Here is a 22,425-nt window from a genome sequence, read left to right on the forward strand (position 1 = left end):
AAATAGGCCAAGATGGGCTTGGTAAACTAAGGTCCTTGGCTTCTACGGCACATATCGGAAGAATAATGCCTAACCACAAATAACTTGTGTGACATTATTAATCCAACATGACCTCCACCAAGTGAATGGACTCCAAAGTCAACTTGCTAAGGAATAACTCCACACAAGTCGACGAGACTATGCCATTCTCCTATCATAGGGTGCACTCGATTTCGGGTATAGAACTCATATCACAAAGATCACCAAGCAAGCAGCAATTGATATATCAAGCAAATCAATCATTACAAGCAATACAGTAATCCCAAATTGTACAAAAATATGTCATAAACAATATATCACAACAATTGTGAAAAGTTGGCAAACCCACTAGGAAAGAGATCATCTTTCCCCAGTGGAGTCGCCACTTTTCTGTAGCGGTGTATTCGTCACTTTATGATTTATTGGCTAAATCAAAAGCAAAGTATACAAAGATAGAGTCGCCACCGCACTTTTATTTATCCAAAGGAATGGCTAAAAAGCGAACAAAAGCCTAAGAAGTTTTACACATAGAAAACTAATGAAAAAGGTACAGAGATCTGGGTAAGGGGGTAATTATGCAAAGGGAAGGTGTTAGGCACCCAAAGCATCCTAGGTACTCCTAGGGAACCCTTTTCACAAATTGTTGCAAAAGATATTGTTTATGAACATATTTATTGTGCAAACATTGATTGGGAGGATGAGAGAAGAATATACAATTTTTATTATTTTTGTGTTTGAACGGATGAACCCGTTGCCTACGTACCTTTCCATGGAAGGTAAGGATCAAAACGCCGTAGTTCGGCTAAAAGATTTCCAAAAAGTAAGTGGATTGATTTTAAACAAAAGCCCTAAGGTCTTTCATTATCCATGGGAGAAAACTCAACCTAAACAACCACAAGTCCACCATGTGAGAAAAGCTTCGACATACTAGAGGGGTTAACCCTGTTTTCAGTATGGAAGTCTTATAGTTTGATCACTAAGGACAAAAGGTGAGATTCACATCAACCACTAAGATAATTGAGATCTATGGCTAATGTGTGAAAACTTATCAAGAATGGACAAAGCCACAAAACAATTGAATGAGTGAAATTAACCAATTAGGATTATTCACAAAGAGGAAGTCAAAGTTGACATTAGGTTCAATTCAAAAGAAGTATTATGAAAATGAAGTTTGAAAAATCAAAGACTTAAGGCCTAGGTTTCTAATTTGAAAACAGGTGAAAATGTTTGCACAAAGTTTTTCTGGTTTGAGTTAACATGCAAATGGAGGTTTAGAGAACAAAAAGGGTGGAGGTTAAGGGATGCAAAACTTCTTAGATGTTCACCTCTTGAGATCATATGTAAATGATCCAAATGATTCCTTTGGAAAAGGCAACAAATGATAACAAATAAGCAACATAAATGGATACCGGATGCCAATCAATGGACTTACACCAATCTCACAAAACAAAAAAGGATACCGGATGCCAATCAATGGACTTACACCAATCTCACAAAGCAAAGAAAACATGGATACCAGATGCCAATCTATGGACTTACACTAGTCTCACAAAGCAAAGAAAACATGGATACCATATGCCAATCAATGGACTTATACTAATCTCCAAGGAATGATCACAGGAAACAACTGCCAATAAATGGACCTACAATTGACTCCTCACAAAACAAAACAAAGATAGGATATGGAGTGCCAATCAATGGTCTTATGTCCACCTCCACAAATGATCATAGGAAACAGATACCCAATCAATGGAATTACATTTGACTCCTCACATAAAGCAAATAACAAAAGTAACAAGCAAGAGGAAACAAGTTGCCAATAAATGGTCTTACACTTGACTCCAAGTAAATGGGATGCCAATCAATGGTCTTAGTCCCAACTCCTACCAGATCATAGGAAACAAATGCCAATTAATGGACTTACAATTGATTCCTCAATGGACAAAACAAAATGTCACCAAGTATGAACAATGATCATGAAATGATATACAATTAATGAAAGTGTGGGAGTTCAGAATGAAGGAACTCTTCTCCACAAATGATGGACTCTATAAGATCTTGGGTTCTTATTCACAATGCATCAACACATGGTGTGAGCAAAGTGAATGACACAACTGAATAGCAGGGGATGGATTACACATCCCTTTTATCTGCCAATTGCCTCTTAAGAGGACTTTACCTGCTTGGCACAAAATTAAACAAACAAAAACATGGCCTCTTAAGGAGGGCTTCAGACAGGTGCCTACCAATAACAGTAGGTCTTCCAGACTACATGAAGATTAGAGATTATACCTAAGTGGTACGCCAACCATAAGCAAAAGCAAAGAAAAGTTCAAATGAACTTAAAGCAACTTAGGTACCTGTGGAAACAGCTAAACCAATCAGTACAACTTTCAGACAAACAGACAACAGTCAATAACAAACAGACAATCCCAATGTACAACACAAAAGCCATAAGGCAAACTCAAATGAGTTATCATCAACCTACAAAACAGAAAGTGTTAGCAATCAAAAGCAAATATCAACATCCAAATGATGAAGCATCATCAACCATGGAACTTGGATGCTTAAACCTGAAATTCAAAGCTCACATGTAAGCAACAAACCACTAGGTCAAAGCCTAGGGTCAAAGGTGAAGAAAAAATTCAAAACAGGAGCTGAAATTCAACACAATGTAACTTCAAACACATATTAACATGTCCTAAACAGGCTCACATCAAAATCAATCATCAAAAGTATTTCATGATCAAAAGAAGTCAAAGGCAATTTCAAGGCTCATATATGGACATCATGAATGAAAATTCCAAATCAAAACAGAAATGATTCAAATAATTCTGGAAACATTCATGAGCATTCAACATATCTAACATGATCATCATACAAAAAATCAGAAGCATCAAAGATCATTTGGCATGGAAATTAAATTGCACAAGCAAGAACAACCAAATGTGTGACACAAATTGTCACACCATGTTAACACAAGCATAAAACAGAAATGGTAAATGAAAAAAATACCAAACCAAGCCTAAAACTTCCATCAATGTGTCTAGAATCATCATGTAAAATTTCAAGTCCATTGTATTAAAAACAAGCATTTCATGATAAAAAGAGTAAGGCAAGGTCATAAATGCACATGTGTTCAATCAACCTAGAGCAAATAAAATTCCCGCCAGGCACAACTTTCAAACTCATCATCATGAAAAACTAGACAAAACAAGGATCATTATGAAAAAAATTGGGGATTAATTGATGCATTTTTCAATTTATTATGATTTTTTAAAGTTGGAAAAAAGATAAAAATCACATATGAACATGTACATGGAAAATAGGAGGGAAAAGGAATAATACTGAAGCAAATTTGAAAAATGCGCTCGCCATGGATCGAACCATATGGATTTTCAAAATGGAGCGCGCGCGAAGCCAAAACGGTGCCGTTCCCTAAAACCTTAAGCCTGCGTAGATTAGGACGGTTCAAACCGACGCTATTTGCCAAAACCGACGCTATTTTTCAAGAAACCGTCACAATGCATGCATCTTCATCTTCTTCGTGATGAAGATGATGAATGTTCATGTTGGACAAAATTTCATTTGAAGCTTCTTTAATGTTGGAAAGTTGAGTTGAAGTTGGATCAAAAACTTGCCATTTTTGGAAAGTTGAAATTATAGGTCACTTTCCATTTTTGGAAACTTTTGACTTGACTTCAAATTCTGCAACCTTGATCTTTGAAATGATGAATAAGCATGATTTGAACATGAATGGGATGAAGAAACTCAATTTCTCAATTCAAAATCCACAGTTGACTTTTCAGTTGACTGCATAGGCTCTTAAATGACCTAAAAATGTTCTGATGAATTTGGGGCCTCAACCACTTGGGAATTTGGTTCCAAAATGAACCTATAGCTCATATGAACTCTTGATAATGATCATGGGGTCCAAATCTCAAGAATAACCACCTGTTCTTTGTACCATGAATTCACCTGATGCCTTGACTTGATTGCTTAAGCTGCAAGTAACAAAGGTTAATGACATATTTTTGTACATTTTGGTTAGTGATAAAAGAAAAGCAATGACATACAAATGCAAGCAATGCTTGGTGATCAAGAACCACTCTCAAAGGGATCCCACCCACAGGGAAGGAAGCAAGGTGTCTAATGATACTTGAGGCAATGCAATGTTATGATATGATGCCATGAGGGATCTTAGGGACAAAATTGGTGTCTTACAGATAATACTTATCATATGGAGCCCATTATTTTTCTAATATGCTTAAATTGTGACCCTCTACAAGTTTGGTTCATTGTTCAAGAAGATGGTTTACTTGGTTTAGCATTTAAGTTTGAAGGTCTCCTTATTCAGTGCTTTGATTTTTTCCCGACTTCAATTGACCATAACTTGGTAAATTTTAATCCAAATAGGGTGGTTATTTTCACCACATCAATCTTTAGGAAATTACTAATGAGTTTTCTTTTGATCACAAAGTCCAATTTTGAGTGGAAGCCCATTTATTTTGGGAAAACATTACAGGTCATCTTTGGTTCCTAGTGATTTTGAGCCAAACTTCAAAACATCATAACTCCATCAATTTTTGGCCATTTGAGTTGGTTCTTTATTCAAAGTAAATCTTACAACCATTGTGAACATTTTATATTCACATATCCAAGGCTAATTTTGAATGGAAAGGGGTGAATGAGGTACGTACATTATAGGTCATTTTGCCAAGTTCACTACCCCATAACTTTCTCATTTTTTTACTAAAATGAGTTGGTTCATTTTTCTATGATCTTATTTTTTCATTACCTACAACTTTCATTCTTTGTCCAAAGGCCAAAAATGGGGTCAAGGACTTGTAGTGCAAACCTCAAAGTTGCTAAAATTGTCCAAAAGTGAAAAAATGAGGGTTTTATCTAAAGGCTTTTTGGGTGTTTTTACAACTCAAACACCTCAAAATGTTTCATATGACTTGTGTGCATAATTTTTTAAGGTTGATTCAAGCCAAAACTCAATTGGACCACCTTGTACCTTGCATTTCAAGTTATCCATTTATGTCACATAGTCATTTTCCAAATTACACATTATTGAGCTCAATTTTTGTGTCATTTCATTATATACCAATTATGTGGTATGCGTGCATCAAGATATGCCATGTTTGAGGGCTCAAACCATCACTTGTCTTCCAACCCGAGCCATAATGAGATTTTGGCCAAAAAGCATTTTTCTCCCAAACCAACCAGCCTTGTTGCAATTGGACCTCAAACAGATTATGAAAGGCCCATTTGTATTTGTTGTTTGCACTCATCCACGACATGTACCATGCCCATGTACCATATTCTTCAAATTTTCATTTTCACCTTTTTGGAAGCAAGTCACCAAAATGAGTAAGGACAATGACAGCTGGCCACAATTTTGGATTCAAAACCGAATGATGGAGAGAGTGTAATGTGCCTGCGCATGCCCTTAGCAAGGTACAAAGGCCACCTCACCAAAATTTGGTTTGCAAGATTATGCAAAACTCCATTTTACCCTCTAACCTAATTAGGATCATTCAGCAATCGACCAATACCTTTCCCCTCTATAAATAGAGGCTATTGCCCTGCCATTTCTAAGCTTGGACAACCATTGAACCTCTGCAAAATTTCTCATTTGAACCTCTGAACTTTGAATTGGTTTTCAGAACCCAAGCACCTTCAAGCTTTTCCTTTGGCTCAACAAGGTTCTCTGAAGTGTGGTAGAGGTGTGAAAACTTGAAGCAAGTAGAATAGTAACCTGTGGAGGGAGAACCATTGCTCTAAAGTCAGCCTTTCGAGTGATCTTCAAGAGGTATATAACTTTAACCAAATCTTAAATTTCTTGATACCATGTTGTTGGAAATTTTTTCATGATGATCAATGTACCATTTAATTGAATTTTCATGAACTGGGTAGCATTTAATTCTGATTTGTAGTCTAGGGTTTCATTTTGGTACTAGCTTTGATTTGCATTGTTGGTTGTTCATAAATAATTTTGGATCCCACCATCTTGCTCGCCATGAAATTTTGAGCAACTTTGCTCTTTTGTGTTTTTCATTTTGAAGTTGTTTACATTTTCTCCTTAAAGTTCAAAATTAGGGTTTCCTTTTTCCCCTTTTTGCTTGGTTCAAGTAGTAACTTTTTCATGATGCACGATCAATGTGAAATGATTGCATCCCTAGTTTCAACATGAGATTTGGAGACTTTATTATGTTGGAAGTTGTTTCATTTCAACCCTTTCTCATTTAGTTCTCATGTGTGTTTTGATTTTGATGTTTATGCTAGTTTTTTTACTTGAGAATGGACCTCAAATTTTGATTCTTGATTTTTGTTTCCATATTGATATTGGTATGACATTTTGGAACATGTTTTCTTCTGTCCATTTTGTAGTTTTAGGTCCTTTTCATTTTCATTCAATTTCATGTTTGATTTGACCTAGTTTGGGCATGTTTAAGTGATACATTGTATAATTAACACCATAACTTGCTTAATACTTATCATAAATGCAATCCATGAACATTATTGGTTGGCCATATCATTTTTTTCATTTCTTCTTCCTAAATGTTTTTGATACCATGTTTATATCTTGCACTTTTGGTTCATTATTCAAGCATGTTGTAGATTAGGGTTTATACCTTGCTAGCATGCCTTGTTTTGATTCCCATTTTGTCAACTTGCATGATTAATGATGTGTTTCAATTGCCTTGGATTCTTACCTCACTATGTGTCATTTCACATGTTAAGTGTTTTTTCATTTAGACCTTTTCCCATTTTCATTTCATTTTATGTAGAAAGCATGTTTAGTTTGCATCCCATTTGTGACTTGTCTTGATAATCATGTTCAAATGTGTTATTCCTTACATGATAAAAATATCCAAAAAATATATGTCATTCTGGACTCACACTTCTCCATTTCATATTTTGAAGTTTACTAACAATTTTTATTCTATATTATAGTTTAAAATTTGTTAAGTCATTACATTAGCATTGTTTCTCTTCTTGTTACATTCAAGAGTGTTCCATTCAAACATGGTGAAAACGAAAATTACAAAGAGGAAGAGCCAATCCAAATCAAGTGATACCAGCAAGAGACCAAGAGTTGACTTGTCTCTTCATTTTCTCATTTGCTCCCATCTTTTCTTGTTATTTGTCTTTGAGATTCCATGTGTGAAAGGGAAATATCACCTTAGGGCTAGTTTATCTTTCTTGCTTTTCAAATGAATGTAATAAGGATACTATGGATACTATGTTTAGATAGGGGTATTGGGGATTTTCATGATGGGTAGGTTAGAGGTTGTATGCTTTAATGCCTTAAAACTAAAATCAACCATTCAAAACTAAAGTTATTTTCTTGCATGAAAAACTTTCCATCATCCTTTGTCCATAACTTAGTAAACCACCTTCTTTGCATGTCAAAACACTTTGTAAAACACCTAATAAAGACTTTAACCTAATCAAAGATTAAAAAACACAAAATTCACTTTACTTTTAACCCCTGCATTTACTTGGCCCATACCCTAAGCCCCTAACCAATGTTGTAAGTCGAGTGTCTTTTTTAGACTCGCAATTAACCGGCCACAAGGGTGGACCACAAAGAGCAAGAAATAACAAAATGATGTATAATGGACATTCTCTTAAATGAGAAGGCTTATTATCACTTTCTCTAATAAAATCAACCAAGACAAACCAAAAACAACCTTTTAGGTGAACTATGAGGCTTTGATCCCTCATTGCACTTGAGGGGTACGTAGGCATGAGATGTTCACACAAATATTTACAAGCATAATAAAAAATAAAATGTCACCCTTTCCTTTTTCTTATTATTTTTAACTCACCCCTCTTTTAAAACCCATAATAAGGCAAGAAATATATGAGCAATGGTTCCCTTGAAGTACCAAGGATGCAAAGGGTGTCTAACACCTTCCCTTCGCATAACCGACTTGCTTACCTAGATCTCTTTCTTAGGGTTTTATCGATATTTTCCCTTTCCATGTTCTTTGGATATAATAAACTTCGATGGCGACTTTTGCTTTAGTGATTTCAATTTGAGTCCGGATTATCCAATATCCTGCATTCAAAAATCCCGCCGCATACAAGATGGTCAGATGGGGAAGATTATCCAATATTTAGAATACTTGTTTAGAGCTTGTGTGCTCGAGAAAGGAGGTACTTGTGATGTATTTCTACCGTTGATAGAGTTTACCTATAACAACAGTTTCCATTCAGTATCAAAATGGCACTGTTTGAGGTGTTGTATGGTATAAGATATAGAACACCTTTGTATTGGTATGAGTCGGGAGAGAGTGTTGTGATTGGACTTAAGAGTATCCAACATACTACATAGAAGATCAAAGTGATTTAGGAGAAGATGAGAGCTTCTCAGAGTCACCAAAAGGGTGACCATGATAAGAGGATGAAAGCACTTGAGTTCCAAGAAGGAGATCATGTGTTTCTTAGAATTACTCTAGTAACTGGTGTTGGTTGAGCTTTGAAGTCTCGAAAGCTCACACCATGTTTCATTGATTTGTACGAGATTTTGCATTGGATAGGAGAAGTAGCCTATCCAGTTAATTTGCCACCATCGCTTGCTAATCTTCATGATGCATTTCATGTGTCTTAGTTAAGGAGATACATTCACATGGATGATGTGCAGGTGAGAGATAACCTAACTGTTGAGACATCACCCATGCAGATAGAGGATCGGAAAGTGAAGTAGTTGTGTGGTAAGAACATTACCTTGGCGAATGTAGTTTTGGAAGGACTAGCCGGTGGAAACGTGACTTGGGATCTTGATTCTGTTGCATCGCCTGATCCTGCTTACGCTAGTGGACTAGGGATAGGAAGCTCCGAGTAGTGATTAGTGAGTTATATGGCAAAGGATTGGTTATAACAGTTTTCTTAATTCGCTGTGGGATTATATTGATGAGATTATTCATGTAAGGCCTCAAACATCAATAATAGAGAAATAAGGGACTCTATACATAACCTGACCACTTCTATAATTATGTATGAACTCTTTGTTATTTTCTCTTTGAAATCTTAAAAAATAAATTTACTATTTTCTATGCATTGGACACTTTCTTTTCTTGTTAAAAACCAGTCCCTGTGGATTCAATATTTTATTATTACGACACTATCGGTACACTTAGAAAGAAGTCATTAGAGAGCTTGCATAAAACGTTGGGTATAAAGTTGCTTTTGAGTTTCTATCATCCGTGGGCAGATGGTCAGACGGAGAGGATTATCCAATATTTAGAAGACTTGTTACGAGCTTGTGTGCTCGAGAAAGGAGGTGCTTGGGATGGATTTCTATCGTTGATAAGGTTTATCTACAACAACAGTTTCCATTCGAGTATTAGGAAGGTACCATTCGAGGCGTTGTATGGTAGAAGATGTAGAACACCATTGTGTTGATATGAGTCGGGAGAGAGTATTGTGATTGGACTAGAGATTATCCAACAGACGGTTGAGAAGATCAAAGTGATTCAGGAGAATATGAGAGATTCTCAGAGTCTCTAAAAGATTTACCATGACAAGAGGAGGAAAGCACTTGAGTTCCAAGAGGGATATCATATACTTCTAAGAGTTACTCTAGTAACTGGTGTTAGTCGTGCTTTGAAGTCTCTAAAGCTCACACCGTGTTTCATTGATCCATATGAGATTTTGCATAGGATATGAGAAGTGGCCTATCAAATTAATTTACCATTGTCGCTTTCTAATATTCATGATGTATTTCTTGTGTCTCAATTGAGGAGATACATTCCGGATCCGTCTCATATCATCCACATGGATAATGTATGGGTGAGGGATAACTTGATTGTTGAGACATCACCCATGTGGATAGAGGATCGGGAAGTGAAGCAGTTGTGTGGTAAGAATTACCTTGGTGAAGGTAGTTTGGGAAGGACCAGCTAGTAGAAACGTGACATGGGAGCTTGATTCTGTTGCATTGCCTGATCCTGCTTACGCTAGTGGACTAAGAATATGAAGCTCCGAGTAGTGATTAGTGAGTTATATCACAAGGGATTGGTTATAGTGGTTTTTTTAATTTGTTGTGGGATTATAGTGATGAGATTATTCATGTATGGAATCAAACATCAATAATAGAGAAATAGGGGATTTTATACACAACCTGACCACTTCTATAATTTTGTTTGAACTCTTTGTTATTTTCGCTTTGAAATCTTAAAAAAAACATTTACTATTTTCTATGCATTGCACACTTTTTGTCTTGTTAAAAACTAGTCCCTATGGATTCAATATTTTATTACTGCGACACTATCGATACACTTGCTAGGAAGTCAACAGAGAGCTTGCATAAAGTGTTGCATACGAAGTTGCATTTGAGTTCCGCTTATCATCCGTAAACAGATGGTCAGACGAAGAGGATTATCCAATATATATAAGACTTGTTAAGAGCTTATGATCTCAAGAAAAGAGGTGTTTGATGCGTATTTTCCACAAGTATATGGATGTATCAGAGTAATATAAAAGGTTGTCGAACCCACAGAGACCTAATGGTCAATCTATCATTTTCTATTGCTACGGTGTGTATCTAAGGCAATCGTGAAAGACTTAGAATAGGAACAACAAAGTAAAAATAATATACTTGAATGAATTCAAAAATGTAATACCGGAATGTGGCTCTCATCGATCAATAGTACTCTTATTACTCCTAAGTAGAACTACTTACGGGGTAATGTTTTCTTCCTTGAAAAAGAATTAATTAAAAAGGAACTGTCACTTTCGCGTATTTGGAATCGGGTTTTACTCTCTAAATTATATTGTCCTCTCTTATGTACCCGGTGCGTTTTGCATTAAAGTAGTGACAACCTTTTTTAGAAATTAGGTTTTTTTACTTAGTTAAAAAATGGTTATGGTTGGAAATTTTAACTTTAAAGGGTTCCCGGCTTTCGCTCGGATAACCAGATTCTAAACTTATAAACGCGTCCGTAAATAGTTTTAAAATCACTTTCTAGAAATATCAAATTCTCCTAATTAATTAACAAAGTGCTCTCGCGGTATTTATTAATAAAAAACTTAACAATTTTACCTTAGATATGGGACGGCTTTCGATCTTACATGGCGTATCTACGGTTCTACTCTCGTAGTAACCTGACCAATTTAATTTCTGAAAAATTGAGATAAAAACCAAAACAACCCTGATAGTAAGCCTAAAGAAATAACAGATTGAGTACCATCGAAACGACAATCCTCACATTCCAGCACTAGTAGATTAGCTGGACATAGTCATAGTAAACAATAAATTGAGGGATTGAAAATTAGAATTAAACATACAGGCGATTCAATTAAAATTACGAATGTGCCATGGAATAAATTAAACTTCGAAATTAAAGTAAGGTAAGAAAATAACAAGCATGCAAAGTAAATAAACAAAAGAAATAAAAAATACTGATAATAATAAGTAAATAAATAAAAGAAATAAATAATACTTATAATAATAAGAATCTGCTCCAAACAGAGTCTTGAATCTGATAAAGGAATAAATTGAAGGAAAACTTGAACGGGAAAGTAAATGTTGGCAAGATTAAAATAAAAGTGCTCCAAAATAAAGTGCTCCAAACTCAATAACAACCGTAATGATATAATCCTCTGATGTGAAGAATTAAAACTCTCAGAAATATAAATATATGGCTTAAGTTGTACTAAGCTTGGATGATGTCAAAAGTGAGTTTCAACCATTATTTATAGTATTACAAAGCCATGGAAACCAAGTCATAGTTGTTGGATTTGTGTGAGATAAAAAAGGGGGAAGTGGGGAAGAATAACTCAACTGGTTTGACCGCTTCATATTTAAAGGGGATGGCGACCGCCATACCCCCTGTGGCGAACGCCACCTTCTCAAAATGCAGAGACTTGGTCTTTGTGACCATTGAGTCATGGGACACGTCATCCACATCATGGCTACCTCCATGGCGAACGCCATGCTGGTCACCGTGAGTGCAAAACACGCCTTTTTCTCTGTTTTTCATTTGATTTGCCTCGTTTCTTCGCGTACGGATCTCACATGGTTAAATACCTGAAATCCAGACAAAATACCAACATAATACTAGAAATGAAAACAAAACATCAATAAAACATGTGTAAATCGAGCCAAATATGCGGTGTGTTTCGATGTTATCAAAATCTCTCACACTTAACCCATTGTTTATCCTCAAGCAATCGTTCACGCTAATATGAAGAAAAATAGTGGTGCTCATGTAACTATTCCAGGCTAAAGACTTTAACTTTCTCAAGGTCATATTGATAGGTACTAACTCGCAAACTAAGGGTATCGTAACAACACATTTCCGCATTTGCGGTCATAAATCTCCTTCCTATGCAAACCAATTTGCATCATGTCATTATGCCTAGGCCTAACTTACTCACCCCATTTTTTATCCTTTTTCATTCAGGCGCAATCACATTAAGCTTGTTATTTGTACACACGACAGACAAACCTGTTAGTGATCATGATCCATATTATATCAAAATTTTGATGAATATGCAATATTCTCATAGGTTTCACAATCGTTATGTTAAGTGACCGGGTGAGGGCCACCTAACTTAGAAGGCGGGTTCCTTTTTCTTTTTCTTTCTTTTCCATATTTTTTTTCTTTTCTTTTTATTTCTTTTTAGCACGGGATCATTCACCTATTTGCATCGATCCGCTTACTCAGTGGTAATTCAGATGGTGTTGACTGTTAAGATAAACTACTTAAAGACTCATTTAGGGGTGAGGTTTCAAGGCCATGGCATAACAAGTATCCAAATTGATTTCTATAATTAGGAGACTTGCGGTGTTAAGACCATACTAATATTTTGGGGGTTTTCCCAAGTCTCTACAACCTATCCTTAACTTGTCTAATAGTCGAAAATTTCAAAATAAACACCTGTTTTCTTTTTCAAATTTTTTTGGTATGGCTCAAGAAATGGAAGAATAAATAAAAAACATAAAACCATGCATAAAGACTCGATAGCACATGAAAATACACAGCATATAAACTAAAGTAGTGAATGAAATCCTAACCAATAATACTAAAACAGTAAATCTAGCTAAAAATGATAATAAAAATGAAAATAGTAAGGTTCCTCTCCCACACTTAAATCGAACATTGTCCCTAATGTTTCGATAAAAGGTGAAAAGGAACGGTAAAACCTGGACGATCTGCTACTGACGACCTCCACTGCCCCTCTATTGTTTGGTTCAGATGCCGTGGATGATGACTCCTTCTCCGGTGGCGTGAACTCTGGGATTTTTCGAGCTGTTGAACTCGTGCCGACAGAGAGGCATTGGACGCTTGTATACTTTGGAGGTTCTCTAGTATATACGCCTGGTTAGCTTGCACATGAGCAAAATCACGTGCATGTGAAGCTTGCAGATGCATCTGTTGGGTTGCCATGGTGGCTTGGGTTTCCAACACTAATCGTAGGGAGCGGTCTATTTGGTGTTGTGATTCCCACATGAACTTCATCATATCTTATTGTTGCTCATACATGGTGTAAAATAAGCCATCACGCTCCTCCTCATGAGCTCTCTGTTCCTGCAGCATATTTTCATCATAATATAAACCAAAGGAGGTAACTGCAAAAGGGTTAGAAGGACCATGTGTAGTGTGTGTAGGTGAAAAGTAAGGGGGTCGGGGTTATGAACAAGAGACATGTTTCTTCAATCATACTCGTCATCGGTATCATCATCAGTTGTATCATCCTGAGGGATGTTTTTGGGTAACTAGTTAGTGATTGGGGCACCATGCAAATCATAAGTCCAATTTTCTCTCCTTCGCACGTCGATACAATCAGGACGATTCAAAATAACACTCTCGATGGCTTTGTTGTGAACCATGAGGTGGTATCCTCATTCCTTCTTAACTCTACATAGTCGCTTATTTCTAAGGAATTGTAAGTCAATGGTACGGGGTGGTAGAGGTTCTAAAGTAGCAAGTTCCTAATCGAGCCCTAGAGCATGCGCAAGGGAGGTAATCAATCCTCAAAAAGAAATAGCTCCTTTATTATTCAAAGCTGCACACATGTGGGCCACAATGAATGAGGCTGAGTTTAATGGTCTTTGTGTGAGTGCAACTTGCAGATAGAATATCTCTTTGGCATTCAACTTATTTTCATTTTCCCAGCCTAAAATGGTATATGCCAACATTTGGCGAAAGACACGGATGGTCAGGTTATGAATTTCCGATGCCAAGTTACCCTCAAAAGTGTTCGTCGAAAACCCTGTTAATTCTTGCCAAAATGTACCTGCCTCAAATGCCCAATCAGTTTCTATACTCTAAATCTGAACTCAATTTTGTGATGGTTGAAGTCCTACCAATGTAGGTAATGTGACTGAGTTGTTTTCAGCTTAAATCGAAGCAACTCAGGTTGGACACCTCGATTTTCATCTCCACTTTTCTGATTATAGACTGAGAGATGGAATAAATGGAGGTGATATTCATAATCCGTGCAATTTTCTCTTTAAAATGATGTATGATCCATGGATTTCTGGAGATGTTTGATCCTGCCAGTCTGGTGACCTTCACCGGAGAAGATGATCGGAGCTAGGGTTTCGGTGGTGTTGTGGCAAGTCTCTCACCCTTGGATCTCTCTTCCACGTTTAAATATGGACCCTTGCTTTTGATTACCACATGTGTAGCGCGTTGACTGAGGTGCATCATGGAACACGTGTTTGTGTCCATCAGATCTACCACCTCAATTAATGAGGGAGATCTGATGGCTCCATTTTTTTTCCTTTTATTTTATTTTCTAAATTGATTTTTAAATAGCTTTTTCTTCACAAATTCATTATAAATTCATTTTCGATCCAAAAATTATGGGATCAACACCAAAAATACATGAATACTTTCCTCTTCCAATTTTTGACTTAAAATTAATTTTTGGATTAAGTTTTATATTTTTGGTGAATTTTGTTATTTTTAACTTGTTTTAATTAGTTTTTAATTACTTCTGACTTTTGAAAAATGCCAAAAAAATTAGTCAATGGTCCTTTGACCTTGCTTGACCTATGATAAATCCCTGGGCCATTTCTTTGGTGTTTTGAAGGGGTTTTAGGTTTTTGATCTTTAAAAACTTATTTTCTTCATTTTAAAAATGTTTTAAAATTAGTTTAATTGATTTAATGCTTTGTTGAGATTTTGTATTGACTTTGTGTTGACCTTACTTCTATTTGGCCTTGGTCTTGGTTGAATTGGACTTTGACTTGGTCAATACCATTGGATTTAGGGGGTTGATGAAGTTTAAACTTCATCCCTCAAGATGAATGAATGGTATTGGTAAAGTAAGGTTTATCCCTTGACCAATTTGGGATCCTTTCCATTTCATCTTTCCATCTTCATCTTATTTCTTCCCCAATCACTTCTTGGCCAATGACTTCTCATGGGTCATTAGCTAGTTGATTCATCAATGACCTTGTGTCAGATGAATCAACATGAGCTTGATTGAGATAGGTTCATCCCTTCTCTTTTTTTTGTGGTATTCTTTAGGAGCTTGCTCTTGGATACCTTGTCTCTAGAATGCATTAACACCAACATTATTATTGACCGGTCTCAGATAGTTATGACTTCTACATAAGTCCAATTACGATTGCTTAACATAGCTCTAAATTTGTCCCAAAGGCAATGGCATTTTTATATATGAGATTGTAAGTCTCCTTCTCATAAATGATGTATAGATTCATATTTTCATGTTTGTGAGTGGATAGTTGAGTGATCACCAAAAAGTGACTAAAACATCTTTTCTTCTTTCACTAACATTTACTAACATCTTATTATATTAACTTTATTTTAATGTCATTTACTTCATGTTTTATTTCTTGTTATTTACTTTATGCTTTTATTTTAGCATCTCATATCATATTTGCTCTTTGCCCACTTGGGCCTATGTTTATGCTTTAGTTATTTTCATTTTGCTCACTTGAGCCATTATATTTTGTGCTTGTGATCTTTTTTTGTTTGTGGCCTTAGGACCTTAAAACACTTAATAAAAACAAAAACACTAAAAAACACATTGGTGGACAGTTGGATCTTTGTCTATGACTTGATTTGGACCTATGGACTTAGAGAAGGCAGCATTCCTGAGCTATGGAAGAAAAACATGGCCAATACCATTAATTTGAGACCAAAAACATGGCCAATGGCATTCATCTGATACAAGCTTGAGAGACTCCCTTTGGTTTGTCTGATACATTCTTTCTCTTTGTCCAAATTGTTATTTTGATCTTATTACTATTATTTGATGTTTTCTCTTTGAGTATGTTTCAAGGGATTTTTCATCTGATACACATAAGAGGACATTGAAGATTGCTTGATTTGGAGTGCTAGCTTGGATGTTTGGTTATATTTATTTGATACCATTGGTTTTCTTATTAATTGCTTGGATGATTATGGATTTGTTGTTTGCTTGACAATCTAAAGGAAATCGGTTTCTATCTGACACTATTGTCTTGTGGATGCTTCCCATGGGTTATATCTTTTCAACTCAAAACTTTTAATCTTATCTAGGATAGCCTTTTCATCTCCATCTTCTTCTTTAATTTAAAAAATATCCTTATCATTTTCAAAACTTCTTTGTTTGTTGCTTTTCAACTTAGACTTGTTTTAATGAGTAGAAACCTTGGCCTTATGCCATTGATTTTCAAACTATTTTCTTAATCAAATTTGTAAAAAGACTTAATCATATTGACTTTATTTTCAAAAAGACCAAAAAGAACTAACAACCCCATCTAATCATTTTGGCCACTTGGTGCCTTTTTCCTTTTAAACTTTTAAAAAAGAAAGCATTTAGATTTGAGTTATCCTTGGTTGAGATGTAATTCTCCCATTCCATGATATGTTGAGTGTAAAACTTTCTATTTACTAGGGGTTAGTGGCATACTTGTTGATTTTATCCAAGCTGGAGCCCTCCCTCTTAAATATTGTAAAGCCCTCATTATCGGTGGATGTTTGGTTGAGTATTCTCCCATTGATAACAAAAGATCTTTAAGCTTTTGTTAAAATCAATCCACCCATCTTTGAAATTTTTACCATGAACTACGAGGTTTTGATCCCTCATTTATGTTGGTACGTAGGCATAAGACCAAAAGTCTTGTCAAACACAAAAATGTAAATCATGAATTCTTTTCTCATCCCCTCATTCTATTTTCAAAACAAACATCTTTTCAACCAAAACAAGTGCACACAAAAAAGGCTCCCTAGGAGTACCTATGACACTTTGGGTGATACTTTCCTTCTGTGTAACCAACCCCCTTACCCTATAATCTCTAACATTTTATTAGTTTTGATTTGAAAACTTCTTATCTTTGGGTTTTGTTCGTACTTTCTCCCTTTTCCTTTGGAAATTATAAAAAGCGCGGTGGCGACTCTGGTTTTATTGATGTTGAGTTAACCAATATCTCAATGGTCATGAATTTAACGCTATAGAAAAAAAAATGGCGACTCTGTTGGGGAGTAGCCCCAAGCGGGTTTAGCCTACTTTTTGTGTGCATTATATTTGTTTATTGTTGATGTTTGTATGTTTGTATATATTGTATGTATGATATTTTCTGTCTGTTGTGCTTGGTGATCTCTGTATGGTGACATAAGTTCTATACCCCAACTTGAGTGCAATCTAAGATAGGATGGTAGGTATAGTAATGATATCTTTGATGGAGTCATTCCTGAAAGAGTTTACTTGAGATCCCACACTCAGTGGAGACCCCTTTGGAGTTACTGGTGTCACACGAGTAATTCGTGGGTAGGCACTACTTTCTCCGACATGGGAGTCCGAGAAGCTGAGAACCGTAGAACATTTAACCCGACTTGGTCTATTTAGGACATAGTGCGGAGACTGTTCAAGTGTAGACTTGATAACAGTTATTACGCGATACTACACTTGGACGAGTTTCTCTTGAGAATACTATTGGTTGATGAGTTAGTCATCCAAACCTATAGTATTCGATAGATGGGATCACGACTCTGGGAACTTTTTAGAACATGCTCTACAGGTTTTTATCCTTAGTACACTCCTTTGATATGGTTCTTAACCCGACTCCATGCTCGTGACTCACAACAAACCCATTGATTCTTGGTTTATCCGGTCAGTTACCATCAATTTCAATGGATCTTGGGTGTTGATAGGGTGAAAACCCTAATCCACCAAAATGGATGATTGATCTTGATGATGACTTGATCCATCCCTTGACCTTTGCTTGTGTTCGCCTTGTGTGTGATATTGTTGCATTAATGCATACATGCACATCATAGCATTCATCACAAAAATAAATTTCAAGGAACTAAGGTCGTGTTTGCAAATATTTTCAGACCATGGATTATGGACGAAGGAACACTAAGAAATACGATTTCAGATGTCCGGATTTGAAAGAGTTAAGGAAGCTAGCATCCTTTGTAGTTGATCTCGTGGATTTCAAAGAACGTCATGGGAAGCTTTTGTATGTGCTGTCTACCAAGGTTATTGAAGGATTCTTGAGCGTTTTGGTTCAGTTCTATGATCCTCTCTACCGGTGCTTCACCTTTCCCGATTATTAGCTTATGCCTACATTGGAGGAGTGTGCCTATCTCTTGGGTATACCCATATCTAAAAAGGTTCCTTTTAGTAGATTAGAGGAGATTCTGAAATCTCAAGTCATAGTTGATGCTCTTCATTTGAAAACGTTTGAGATTGATGCAAATATGATGAAGAAAGGAGGTTTTCGAGGTTTGACTTCTTAGTTTCTGATTGGCAGAGCTACCACTTTTGCTTAAGCTGGTAGAATGGACACCTAACATAGATAACTTTGTCAATGTTAACGCCATTAGAATCTTATTGATCGGGAATCTTGTTCCAACTCTGTTGGGTGACATGTATTTCTCCCTACATCTAAGGAAATCTAAGGGTAGTGAAACTATTGTGTGTTGCATCCCTCTTCTGTATAAGTGGTTTATTTCGCACTGGCCTCAGACATCAGTCTTTCTAGAGAACCAGCAATGTCTACGGTGGTCCCAGAGACTTATGTCTCTCACTAATGATTATATTACTTGGTATGGTTCTGTATATGATGGCTTGAAGATTATTGATAGTTGTGGTGACCTCTCTAATGCGCCTCCCATTGGTACACAAGAAGGAATCAACTACAACCCTTTTTTGGCTCGTTGTCAACTTGTGTTCCCCTTGAAGAATAAACCTAATAACATTCAGTTAAAAGATCTGTTTTATCAGGAGGATGAAGATCCTCAAAACTTGAAGGGTAGGATGGTGTGTGCTTGGCATAATGTCCATAGGAAGGGAAGAGTCGAGCTTGGACCGTGTAATTGCGTAGCTTTGGAACCTTACACTAGTTGGGTGAAGAAGAGAGATTTAGAGCTTAAGATGTTGTATGCCTGTGAAATACATATGTCTATGGTTATGGTTGAGCCATCAACTTTCCCTAGCCAAGATGTAGAGGAGTTGGAAGATGCACTGGCTAAGATGAAGCAAGAGAATGGCCTTTGGGAAGAACGGTTCCATGCTTTATATCGAAAGCAAGTAGAGTTGCAACTTGAGATGAAAGATAAGGATGCACTCATTGAGATCCTCGAAGATCGTGCAGTTAAGAGAGAGAGAGAGAGAGAGAGAGGAGAGAGAGAGAGAGAGAGAGAGAGGATTTATTTTCCTCTAGTATCCCTCAGTCTTATGGTGCTTGGAAGAAGATCGTTGATCAGCTCGTCACTGAGAAAGATCATATGAAGACCGCCTACGAGTTAGAGATTAGACGCGTTCGAAGGAAATACATGCCCTTAGCCAGTTCATCTCATGCAATTGCTAGGGATCCTTAGGAGGCTATTTTCCTTTCCTCTTGTATTTTGGTTTATGAAATTGTACTCAGTGTAATCCTTCCAAATATTATGAATAAAAATGAGATTTTATGGTCAACTCAAATTGTTGTTATTAATTATTATTGTTGAAATATTTGCAAATAAGACTTTGTATGTTCCTTAAAAATAATAACATCAAAAACATTTCATTCATGCATAATTTGCATTGCAGGTTTCTTGTAGTCTAGCCCTTCGGCCAGGTGTCTTATGATCTTTATCTTTGTATCAGTCAAGCTGACGCATCAGTATAACACTCGTGATAATCATCAACGTAAGATGGATCAATTAGATCAAGAAAACCATGAACTCAAAGAAGAGGTTTCTAGACTTACTTCTCTTATGGAATCTCTCATCGCAGCTCAAACTCAAGTGGCTCCAATTCCTGCAACTTCGCAACAACAGACAGTTATCTCTGAGATTACCTTAACACCCGTGTATGTGGCTCCAGTGAACCAGCCTACGCATTCTATGTCTGCCGAATTCCCTTGGGGAATGCCTCAAAACTATGTGCCTGAGGTTTATGCTCATATCATTGCGCATATGTCGGCATCTTTCCCGATCATGTCTACTCCTCCTCGTGTCGTGCATATCATGCCTCGTGTTGAAGAGACTATCTACCATTCTGAGCCATCTGAAGGCCCAGATATGTATGAAAATATGGATGAAATTAAGGATCAGTTTGAAGAATGGAAGAAGGAAATGAAGACCCTAAGGGGAAAAGATTTGTTTGGGAAGAGTGCTTCTAAGTTCTGCTTGGTGCCCAATGTGAAGATACCTGTTAAGTTCAAGGTCCCTAACTTTGAGAAATACAATGGGAACACTTTCCCTATAAGCCGTCTTGTGATGTATGCCCATAAAATGTCAACCCAAACAGATAACGACCAGTTGCTCATTCATTATTTCCAGGATAGCTTGACCGGTGTCGCTCTTCGTTGGTACATGGGTCTGGACAGTGGTAGTATTCGTACTTTCAATGACTTGGGAGAGGCCTTTCTTAAGCAGTATAAGTAAAATGTGGATATGGTGCCTGATTGTGACCAGCTTCGGCCTATGTCTGAGAGAGACAAAGAGACATTTAAAGAATATGCACAGAGATGGAGAGATAGTCGCTCAAATCAGTCCTCCGTTGGAAGAAAAAGAAATGACAAAGATTTTTCTGAAGACTTTGAGTTCATTTTATTATTAGCGTATGATTTCTAGCGCTCCCAATGATTTCACCGAGATGGTGAACATGGGGATGCGTCTAGAGGAAGTTGTCCATGAGGGTAGATTGTCTAGAGAAGAAGTGATAGCTGGTAAGAAGTGTGGGGGTGGTTTCTCAAAAAAGAAGGATGGAGAAACTAATTTAGTGACTGTGGAGAGGCGAAGGAAGCCTTATGTGAAGAAGAGTTCCAGATCTCATTTTCAGCATCATCAAGTGTCTTTTATTATTCTAGTGTTTGCCAATAATTATGTCGTTTAATCAGCAACAATTCAACCTCAACAATAACAACAACAATATACTCATTATAACAATCATTACAACAATGATCATAACAATAATCAGCACAACAACTATGAGAGGAAGAAGGTCATGTTTGACCCTATTCTGATGTCTTATGTCGAATTGTATCCGTCTCTTATTATCAAGAATCTGGTTCAGCCAAAAAGTCCTCTACATATGCCCGAACCTCTGCCATGGTGGTATAAGCCTGATCAGCATTGTTCCTATCATCAAGGGGCACCAGGCCATGATATTGAGAACAATTATCCGTTGAAATACGAAGTATAACGATTGGTGAGAAGTGGGATGATATCCTTTGAGGACCGTGCTCCGAATGTTAAATCCAATCTGCTACCCGCTCATGGTAACTCCTCTGTAAATATGGTGGACTGTTGTCCCGGTGAGTACAGAGTTTATGATGTCTGACGTATCCAAATATCCTTGGTAGAGCTTCACAAGACTTTGTGTCATATTAGTGAATGCGAGCATGATCATGACGGTTGTATCATTTACAGTGTCAATCCACGTGGATGCGTGATTATGAAGAGGGATGTTCAAAGGTTAGTGGATGAAGGTATGATTCACATCCACCAAGATAGAAATCCATATGATGATGTGAATGTGATTGTTCCAGTTTTCAAAACTCCTGAACCAGTGGTGATTCAGTATGATAGCAGTAAGAGAAGCAATAGATTGGTATCATCGTCAGTGATACGGTTGGAGGGCCCAGTCCCATACATATCTGATAAAGGTGTGCCTTACAAGTATGATGTTACTATGATCAAATATGGGCAAGAGGTTCCTCTTCCCGCGGCTACTTCAGTAGTAAGCATTGTTGATGTTATCAAGGTGACCCGAAGCGGTCAAGTTTTTCAGTCAGGTATTCCCAAAGGCTATTGAGAATGTCATAGTTGGGAAGAAGGACGAGGTGGTTGTTCCTTTGTGTGATCCTGTTAACACTCCAATCTTTTAATCTGGTGAGTCCAGCAGTTTGAAGATTAAGGATGATGATGATGAAGTACTCCGTCTGATAAAGAAGAGCGATTTTAACGTCATGAAGCAGCTACTCCAGACACTCTC

Source organism: Lathyrus oleraceus, chromosome 6, assembly GCF_024323335.1.
Source record: "Lathyrus oleraceus cultivar Zhongwan6 chromosome 6, CAAS_Psat_ZW6_1.0, whole genome shotgun sequence".
Lineage (NCBI taxonomy): Eukaryota > Viridiplantae > Streptophyta > Magnoliopsida > Fabales > Fabaceae > Lathyrus > Lathyrus oleraceus.